The sequence below is a fragment of the Ornithodoros turicata genome, chromosome 9 (genome assembly GCF_037126465.1).
Source record: "Ornithodoros turicata isolate Travis chromosome 9, ASM3712646v1, whole genome shotgun sequence".
Lineage (NCBI taxonomy): Eukaryota > Metazoa > Arthropoda > Arachnida > Ixodida > Argasidae > Ornithodoros > Ornithodoros turicata.
Genome location: NC_088209.1, coordinates 40,468,787 through 40,478,433, shown reverse-complemented (window position 1 = coordinate 40,478,433; position 9,647 = coordinate 40,468,787). Strand labels below are relative to the sequence as shown.

The 9,647-nt window shown below is 51.9% G+C and overlaps 1 long non-coding RNA gene across 1 annotated transcript in view; it reads left to right on the top strand.

The window, feature by feature from the left end:
* The first annotated feature begins 6,369 nt into the window (after positions 1-6,369).
* Positions 6,370-9,647, top strand: part of LOC135368949 (uncharacterized) — a 109,964-nt gene continuing 106,686 nt past the window's right edge. The window contains exon 1 of the long non-coding RNA XR_010414908.1: positions 6,370-6,381. This is a non-coding gene — a long non-coding RNA (uncharacterized LOC135368949). The remainder of the gene's footprint in view (positions 6,382-9,647) is intronic.

The window sequence follows — 9,647 nt, the reverse complement described above, 5'->3', positions numbered from 1 at the left end:
CAGCAAACGTTGATGCTGACCCCACACACCAACTGCATTCTTTCACCCGTACCTTATTAGCTTTTTTTTTTAAAGAGGTTAAGTACCTTACTCTTCAAGTGCATACAAGGTCGGTTTTAAACATTACTGCGAGCATTGCTTTTAAGTAGCATTTCATTGGTCTTACAGAACAGAACTTGAAACAGTATAGTAACTCGTTTTGAATAGTATCGTCCATCTCCAGGTCACTCAACGCCCAACGAATATTTACGTGCGTTTCGCTGTTGTAAGGAATCTATACTTTGGGGTCTTCTACACTGTAAACAGATACTGTGATTTCTACGGGCGTTTAATAGTATCTGACGACGGCGTGCTACCGTAATCACAAATACTGCGAAAACTACGTAAAACTGTGGCACCATCATCATGCGCCGGCCAAAAACTTCAATGCGGAGGCAAGGCCAAGCCAAGTACGGGTCCTGGCCGTCATTCACAAAAGCCGGACGCCGAATATGATGTCCGGCGTCCGGAATGTTATGAATGACGCCACCGTTTTACGTAGTTTTCGCAGTATTGCCACATCTACAGATTTGTATGGAGATCTACAGATTTCCGGCAACATCTACAGATCTACAGATTATATCTGAAATCTACAGATTTTTTGACTCCATGATGAAACAAACCTGAGAATGGGATACACAAAATACACAGAGATCGTTACCATGCTCGGGCTTGTTTCATTGATTTCATGCACCAGCCAGCCTGCATTTACGCTATGTTGCCAGATCTTCGGACGATAGTTAAAAGGGTTGTGACGAGAAACCCGATTCACGATGCTCCACTCTCGGGTAAAAAATAAAATAAAATAAACGAATTTTTAATTTGACGTTTGCTTCGTGGTGTGTATATGCCTGTTAGTACACAATCTTTGATATTTTGTATCACTCGTGGCACGGAGGCTGTTCGTGGGGTGTCAGGACCACAAAGAAGAGACAACTGACTCCAAGGAAGGTCGGGATGAGAATGAAGACGAGGATGAAGACGATGCGCTACAGGTGTCCCCCCGCCGTCAGATGCGACGGAGGCGCATCGATGGAGCTGGTCCCCAGGAAACGCGCTTGGGGTTAGGGGCAGGCGAAAAGTCGACGGTCTGGAGGGCAAGGGGAAAGTCTTCGTTCTCCACGAAGGCCGGCTTGACGCGGTCGACCGAAACTGTGTCCTGGCGGCCGCCTATGTCAAGCACCATGGTCTTCTCGGACCGGGAGATGACACGGTGGGGTCCTGTGTAGGGGGGCTCTAGGGACTTGCGAGGGGTTGCAGCCCGGAGGAAAACGTGTGTGGCATCGGCGACAGCGGCTGGAACGTAAGAGCTCCGGCCAGAAGGGAACCGTGGAGAAGCAGGCCTAAGGGTCTTGAACACGTCACGAAGGAGCGAGACGTACTCCGAGTGGCTTGTGGCTTGCGGCTGGTTTTCAGAGGAGATGGGAGGTTGTTGGGTGACGAGGTCGGCCGGAAGGCGTAGGGGTGTGCCGAAAACGAGCTCTGCGGCGGAGCAACCTAAGTCCGGTTTGAGGCATGCTCGTACGTGCAGCAGAATGAGTGGGAGAGCGCTGGTCCACTTTTCGGGATGGCGAAGGGCACGGAAGCAGCTTTTCATCTGCCGGTGAAAGCGTTCTACCAGACCATTGGCACAAGGATGGTAGGCAGTAGTGCGTGTGCGCGTCGTGCCAAGAAGACCGCAGAGCTCATGGAAGAGGGAAGACTCGAATTGAGCCCCGCGGTCGGTGACGATTTGGTCAGGGGACCCGTATCGGCAGATCCAGGCGTCGAGAAGAGCGCGGGCCACGGTTTCGGCACGCATGTCGATGATGGGCACCGCTTCTGGCCACCTGGTGAAACGGTCCACCATGGTGAGGATGTAGCGGAAACCCGATGAGTGAGGTAGAGGACCGACAAGGTCGATGTGGATGATCTGGAATCTGCGGTCCGGGGGAAGGAACTTGCCGGGCGGCGGGCGCGTGTGCCGGACGATCTTCGTTCGTTGGCAGGTCATACAGCGAGAGGTCCAGAGTTAGATGTCCTTGGCCATGCCCGGCCATACGTAGCGGTCACCGATCAAGCGTCTGGTTGCGCGAATACCAGGATGGGAAACGTCATGAAGGGCGTGGAAGGTTTGGCGGCGGAGACTGGATGGAACGAACGGCCGCTGAACGCCGGTTGACAGGTCGCATATGATGGTGGAGGCGGTGCCGGGAAGAGCGACCTCTTCCAATTGTAGCGATGTTTGCTGGGACGCTCGAAGCGCCCTGAGCTCTTCGTCGGCGCGCTGTTCAGATGCGAGACGTTCAAGCGAAAAGATTTCGGGCGGAAAGGCGTTGATACGGCTGAATGCGTCAGCGGGTACGTTAGCCTGGCCGCTGATGTGGGCGAACGTCACTTGGAATTCCGCCAGGAAGGCTAGCTGCCGGATTTCCCGGAGTGAGTGGCTTTGACGGCTAGCTCGAAAGGCGTGGACGAGTGGCTTATGGTCCGTGTAAAGTATAAAAGATCGGCCTTCCAGAAAGTAGCGGAAGTACTTGACGGCAGCGAACGCAGCGAGGAGTTCGCGACCGAAGGCGCTGTAGCGTTGTTGGGCCGGCGAGAGTTTTTCGGAAAAGAAGGAAATGGGTTGCCACTGCTGGTTGATGTGCTGCTGCAACACGGCTCCGATGGCTGAGCCGGACGCATCCACCGCTAGTGATGTGGGCGCATCATGCCGGGGGTAGATGAGCATGACGGCGTTGGCGACTGCCTCTTTGGCATCCAGGAAAGCGTCCTCGGCATCCGCCGTCCAAGCAAAACCGGCCGCATGGGGAGACTTCTTGGGAGAACGCAGGAGGGCCTCGAGCGGCGCCAACACAGAGGCGCAGTTCGGAATAAAGCGCCCGTAGAAATTGAGTAGCCCAAGGTAGCGTCGAAGCTGGCGCAGCGTAGCCGGTCTTGGAAATTCGCGGACAGCCTGTATCTTCGAAGGAAGCGGTCTGATGCCGTTGCAATCGAGGTGGTGGCCAAGGAATTCGAGGGACGCGGCTCCGAACTGGCACTTTTGCACATTGATTATGATGCCGTATTCTTCGAGGCGCGCGAAGAGCTGGCGTAAATGGAGGCGATGTTGTTCGGGGCTTTCGCTTGCGACGAGTAGATAATCCATATACGCAAACACGAAGGGTAGTCCCCTTACCACCGAATCAATAAAACGCTGAAATGTTTGGGCTGCGTTTTTCAATCCAAAAGGCATCCTAACGAACTCGAAGAGGCCGAATGGAGTCGTTACTGCTGTTTTATGGATGTCCTCTGGAGCCATGGGAATCTGATGGTACGCCTTTGTTAAATCAATTTTGGAGAAGGTGGTGGAGCCCTGGAGGTTAACGGCGAAGTCCTGAATGTTGGGGGGTGGATAGCGGTCAGGTAGTGTGGTAAGGTTTAGCGCGCGGTAATCACCACATGGTCTCCAGTCCCCGGTCTTCTTGGGAACCATGTGTAACGGTGAGGACCAGTTACTCGAGGACGGTCTCACCACCCCGATGTCCATCATGTGTTGGAATTCCGCCGTGGCAATTACCAGCTTCTCAGGGGATAAACGACGGAAACGAGACGAGACTGGTTGGCCGGAGGTTATGATGCGATGGACTACATCATGCTTTACGGGCGTGGACCAGTCGGTGGGCTGCGTGAGGGACGGGAAATCCTTCAGGAGCTCGGCATAAGGAGACTCGAGTGAGGAGAGAGTCTCGGCTTCAAAAAAGGGGGCTGAGTGAGCAGTAATCCCGTGCACCGCGAGGGAGGTAGTCGAGTCGACAAGTCGGTGCCGAGCGAGGTCCACTAAGAGGCCAAAGTGCTCCAAAAAGTCCGCGCCGAGGATGGACTGGCTGACGGAGGCGATGGTGAAGAGCCATTTGAACTGCCGCCGGAGGCCAAGATCGATGGTAAGAGATTTTTGTCCGAACACCGGTATGCCCGTGTTGTTCACCGCGGTCAGGAACCAGATGGGGTTCTGATGACGCTGGGCAGCCGTTGCGGGAAGAACGCTGACCGCAGCACCGGTGTCGACAAGCATCTTGAATTTGGAGTTCCGGCTGGTCATGTAGAAGAGGCGACTGGGTGAGGGCTTGGGGTTGTCGTGTGTCGCCGCTAACGACGCCCCGCGCCGTTTCCCGGCCACTGGCACGGCGGAGTGCACTTGCGAGCAGAGGCACCGAAGTTGTAGTGGTACCAGCAATATGGGCAGTCAGCGGGGGGTCGGACGGGCGCCTCGAGGCAGGGGATGGCGAGCGGGAGCGGCAAGGGCTCCTAAACCGAGGGCGGAAAGTTCGCTGAGCGGACGGGGGGCGAGGGCGAGGATCTTGGGAAACCCCACATGTGAGACGTTCTTCGATGAGGTGGCGCAGCTCTTGAACTTCCTCGCGAAGCTGTGTAACGGAATCCTGTCCCGAGGGGGGAACTTCCGGTACCACAGGGATGGGCGCAGGAGCAAGCGTAGAGGAAGTCGTAGTCGGAATATGAGCAATACTGTCTCGCGATACCTCGGTTATTCTGTCTGCGACATCAGCGAGGGCCTCGAGGGTAGAGTCGGGCAGGGCCGCGAGCACCATACGAGTCTGGGGAGGCAGCCGGTTAAGGAAAAGTTCCTTGAGGAGTGATTGATCAAAGGTTGGGAGCCGCGTGCCTAGAAGGCTCTGCATGTGGCGGAGCAATTGGCTAGGCTTGCGATCGCCCAGTTCTTCGGCCGAGAGCAGTCGTCGCAAACGCTCGCGCTCCGAGGCCATTATTCGGTCCGTGACAGCCTTACGAAGAACGTCGTATGGGATTGGGCGTGGGCGGAGCAGTCAAAATATCCATGACCTCGATCGCGATTTCTGGTGGCAGGTTGCTGACGATATGATGAAATTTGGTGGTGATCAGACGTTCTTATCAACGCTGCCAGAAGTAGTTCCGTGCCGTCTCCGCGTTTTGTGTGCACATTCATCTGTTCTTCCTCTGAAAAGATAAAACAGTGAATATAATATCCTTTCTCATTGCAGTGTTTTGATGCCAGAGCTGACTGATGGGTGCACATGGTTCCTTCGTATGTTCTTCCTTTGAAAAAATAAACGGTGAGTATAACTGCATGCCAATTGCCCTGCTCCCTGTAACAGTTTCCTTTCGCTTTGCAGGGTTTTGATGCCAGAGGTGATTGGCGGTGGTGATTTTCATCACTCTGTTTACAGAAAATAAATCCCAATGTGACAAACATCACAATGTGTTACGCGTGGTCATTACCTAAACTGCTCTCATTGCTACGACTATATGTAAAAAAAAGAGGGGCTCCAGGGATGGGCACTACACGATATGGGTACACGGCATATGGCAGTTAAAATTACTGGGGAAGATATGTGCAGATATGTGTCGGTATAGCAGCTATACTCACAAATACACATGAGCTCATATATTTACGGGCAAGTTAACGGACGTACCTTTTTTTCAGGATTTTAAACAACTCCTCTTTCGTAGGGTCAACATAAACTTTGACCTGGAATCCCCACTGCTTAAATGTCTTTTGCAGCTTGTCCGCAAGTGAGCTGTCACGACGTTCCCCTATAAGTATCGCTCCTCTGCGAGACTCCGGCATCGTAACGCGTGTAGGGTTCTGGAAAAGGAGGAACCACACAAGCATAGACAAGTAGCGATCATAAATTTGTGTTGTGGAACTCAGCGCAAGTTTTAAGTGCCACGCTGACACGTCTTCGCATACCGTACGTGTGTGTCGTAGAAATATAGTGCGTTGAGATGAGTTTCTAACACCATGCAACCGCCAGGAATATTTTAAAATGTATTTTACGGTTTTGGGTGTAGAAACTTCCAACGTAGGGCGGAGAGCGAAGGTGCGAAGACGCGGTTGCTAGGGCACAGACGTCAGAGTTCCTGGAGATGTCACGCGCCATTGCAGAATCCGAAACTATTCAGCTCTGTTATTTATTTGAAAAACTTGTAGAACCGCGTAATGAGCATAGTATTTCGCGTAGCCTTTTAAAGAGGTTAATTTTTAACGGGAGTCAAAATATTTTTTTTTCTTTTAGTCTATCGTAGCTTTTATATTGTACACAATGTTTCGGATGGAAAGCTTTGTCACGAGTTCTGTGCAGCGAAAGAATGGAATGTAAAGAAGTAGGGTATCGAAAGTCTATGGACTCACTCTATCGACGATGATGCACGCAGCTCCCCGAGGAGTATTCAGATCGTAATCAGTGTCGCTTTTCCTTACAGCTATGTGTCCTGACGCCTGTCTGTCAGGCCCTGGGGTTTCCATGGCACGCCTGCATTATGAAACATAACTGGTGGATGAAAGCACTGATACTCCATTATCTTTATAAGCAAGAATTCTGGGTGAGTTAAGACATCTTTGGAGTAGGGTCGCTGGCAACATGCAGGGCAACATGGCAACAGATGGCGCGAGTACAGTGTTGACAATGAAGCATGTAGGCAACATGTTGTAACTGTCACTGATGTCTTAGGAATGCTCCTTCTTCTTTTTGTTCTTTTTCCTTTTTTTTTTTAGGGGGTGTTAGAGACAAAAATATAGATACATTAAAACTACTTTTTATTGGAGTACAAGCTTTCATGCAGCCGTCTGCATTTCCTCGTGTCCCTGATGAGGTGAGAACCACTGCGTCATGTGATCTGATATCATAAAGAAAAAAAATGGGGATGTGACGAACTGTATAAAAGCGTGTTCGATAACAAACATTGGTTTTGGAAGTGTTCTTATCGTGTTACCACATGTGCTGACCGTATACTTTACTCAGTCTCGATCTCGTGGTCTCGCTACTTCCCGTTGCTCGGGTTAGGTTAGGGAAAACGAAGAGAGGAAGCACTGCAGTACACTTAGCCCAGGTGGGTGTTTAGCTCAGGACGGGATTGTCTCGTGCGTACGACAGGAGTTCAAGTTGGAATTACTGTAAAAAGAAAAATATGGAGATGGAGGCTCCTACAGAACACGGGGGCCGTCTACTCCAGGACACTTGAAAATAAAGAAAACCAGTAAGTATAAAAGTTAGAGGTGCCGCAATGTCCACAAGAAATGACATTAAAGCAGCTGTCGCACGCTGTCTAAGATCCGTCGGCCGTTCTCCGACGATGAGCTTCCCTAGGTCTAGAGGACGGGGGTCCAGTCTTTCCGAGGCGTACGACTCTTCGGACCAAATGAAGTAGTTGTACATCTATTGTTTATAAGCACTGCAAAGCAGCAGCAGGCGTGCAATTTTATACTGCGAGCTCATACGACAGCCTGGACATGTAACACTGCTGTTGCTCGACGAATAGGAGCTTGTTTACCACCAGGCGTCGCCCCGCGTCTTTTCACCGTAATTTCAGTCGTGATTAAAAATATCTAGTGTTTTTTTTGTTTTTTTTTTGTTTGTTTTTTTTGCAGATAAGGTTTGCAGTGTGGGTGTCGTTCGGAAGAAGCATTTAGCAGTGATGGCCACTAACTACTTCTACAGTAGTTTAACTACAACTACTAACTACTTCGCGATGGAGTAGTTTATGTAGTAGTTCAACTACTTTTGAGGGGAGGTAGTTAAAACTACTACCTTAACTACTGCAATGTATTTTAACTACATCTCTAACTACTTAACGTTGTCCATGAACACCAATCCCATACTATAGTGTTCTTGGACACACCTAAATATGAATCACAAGCAGTGATAAAAGTAAAGATTTAGTACACAAGCACGGCACAATTGCTCTGCACATCCGTTGTCATCAAACAAGTAGCTCAAGGTAAAAGTCGGAAGCACAATCGTGCCGTAAAGCTTGCGGCAAAATCGGAAGTAGTTGGCGCCTGCAGTAACCTAACTACTGTAGTTAACTACTCGAAATAGTAGTTTAACTAGTAGTTGCACACTACATTTCTGCAAGTAGTTGATACCTACTTTTTAACTACAAGCAGGTAGTTTAACTAGTAGTTTAACTACATGTAGTTAACTACTGGCCATCACTGGCATTTAGGCATAAGCTTTGAAACGTCACTGGCAATAATAACAGATTGCCTTCTGCCTTACAGTATATACCTTTAATCTTCCTCTGGCTCTCTCTCCCTCTTTTCACACGCCACTCAGCGGGAAATTGTGAGAAGAACGGTGTGACAGTTCACAAAAGGACAACGTTTTACTTTTCGATGTTTTACCTAGTAATGTGTTCCACCGAAGTGTACAAACCACGAGATATTGTCCATTTCGCCCCACTCCTGCCTAAATACTCTGTGGCGCAGGAAAGGACTGACAACCGTACCCGGTGACTGGCGGAGAACAACTAGTTTAATCGCGCTCTGCGCGCTCACGTTCAAACTGAGCTGCCATCATCCGATGGCACTAGTGCTGCTACAGGCCTCCCCCCCCTAGACCCTGGTGGTAACCAGGGGAGAATGCCAGGAAACATTGCGCAGAGGGACAGAGCGTGGGCGTTGAGGGCCTGCACAGTTGGGGGGAAGGTCGGGGAGATGCACAGGGGCGACGAGTGTCTCAAGATGAGCGGGCTTGACCCTGTCGAGGGAGATGGTTTCGCGGCGGCCATTAAGGTGGACTGTTACGGTCTTGTCGCTGCGGGCCAGTATCTTGTAAGGGCCAGCATATGCAGGGGTCAAGGGTGGCTTGGCATGATCCACCCGGACGAAGGCGTGAGAGGCATTGGCCAAATCCGGGTGCACGAAAATCTTCCTATGGGAAGGCTGACGAGGTAGGGCGGGTTTGACGGCCTGGAAATGCTGACGGAGTTGCGTTGCGAAGTCGTCACCGGCGAGGGGAGGCTTCGGGCTGGGATCGAGGAAGTCACCAGGCAAGCGCAAAGGGGAGCCGAAGACTAACTCCGCCGAGCTACACTTGAGATCCTGCTTTAGCGAGGAGCGTAGGCCGAGGAGCACCCATGGCAAATGGTCAACCCAGTTAGTGGGCTCAGGCTGGGAACAGAGAGCGGCTTTTAGCTGGCGGTGCAGCCGCTCCACCATCCCGTTTGCGGCGGGGTGGTAGGCCGTCGTCATCATGTGCTTGGCTCCGATAGCTTTCAGAAGAGACGTGAAGGAGCGGGATGTGAACTGGCGTCCCCTGTCGGTGGTCACAATGTCAGGGCACCCGAAACGGGCGACCCAACCGAGTAGAAACGCGCGGCCGACCGTGTCCGCCGTCGCGTCTGGGATGGGTACAGCCTCTGCCCAGCGCGTGAAGCGGTCCACGCAGGTGAAGAGATACCGGCAGCCGAGTGAAGAGGGAAGTGGGCCAACGAGGTCCAAATGAACGTGGCAGAACCGGCCTGCGGGCGTGGGGAACGCTTTGAGTGGCGTCTGGATGTGGCGTTCAACTTTGGTCCGCTGGCAAGCAAGACAGGCGCGGGTCCAGCTTCGGATGTCCTTATTGATATTTGGCCGGACGTAGCGGGTTGCAATGGCCTTCTGTGTAGCGCGCACGCCGGTGTGGGCGAGGCTGTGGTACTCGCTGAAGATCCGGCGGCGTAGCGGCTCGGGTACGAAGGGGCGAGGATGCGCAGTGGACACGTCGCAGAAAAGAGGGTCGACGCAACCAGGGAGGTGTATCTTTTGAAGGACGAGGGAGGATTCGCCAGCGAGGTAATCCTTGATCTCAGCGTCATTAGCCTGGGCG